The sequence below is a fragment of the Homalodisca vitripennis genome, chromosome 8 (genome assembly GCF_021130785.1).
Source record: "Homalodisca vitripennis isolate AUS2020 chromosome 8, UT_GWSS_2.1, whole genome shotgun sequence".
NCBI classification, from domain to species: domain Eukaryota; kingdom Metazoa; phylum Arthropoda; class Insecta; order Hemiptera; family Cicadellidae; genus Homalodisca; species Homalodisca vitripennis.
The window spans coordinates 57208928-57209789 of record NC_060214.1 but is presented as its reverse complement, the minus strand read 5'-3'; positions in this window follow the sequence as shown (position 1 = coordinate 57209789).

The window sequence follows — 862 nt, the reverse complement described above, 5'->3', positions numbered from 1 at the left end:
CGATTTGTTCTAAAATTTTGCTGAATTGGTCCAGCCGCTCCGCAATTAATTAATGCTTAGCAACCTATTTAGCGATTCATTTCTTTTCAGTAGATTGAAATCCGTGAAAATAATCTCTGCTAATAAAGAAGATAATATACTTGTTATTTATTTTATTATACTAACCTCTCTATATTGTAAATGTATTTGTTTAAAAGTCATCAGTTCTCATTTAAAAGCAAACAATGCGTTTTTTATAATTTATTTTTCAAAAGTTCTGTTTTATTCCACATATGGGTTAAGCAAAGCCTTTCAATCGTCAAATTTTAAAATATACACAACTGTAAATCAAGATTATAGTTATATTCCATACTTTTCCCATAAACTAAATTAACTTAATTTGCAGGGACATGAACTAATGCACACTGTTTGTAGTTCTTAGTTAAATCTTTATTTTCCTAAATGTAGTATTTTTTTAATGTTGACTAGTATTTAATTTTAATACCTGCAAGAATCTTAGTTTTATTTATATATTTAGTACATGACTTGGTGGATATTTATTGGTACACGGACTCTAATTATTGCACGAACTCTAATTATTGCACTCAGCTAAGTTTTGTAGTTGAATGTTGTTTTCACTAGACGTGCCCTATTACAATTTGTAGATAGGCTGAATAAATAATTTGAACATTTTTTTTTAAGCCTTATTCTGTCCGTCCTCATGAGCCACTGGCCTGTGCGAGGATCTTATCAAACAGAATCAGGGTGAGAGTCGATACAGTACGAGGTTGATGGTACTGATAAAAAGTGCAACGGTCACAGACAGGATTTGAACCTGCGCTATCTCTAACTCAGACCCAAAGTCCAACTACTTAGACCGCTC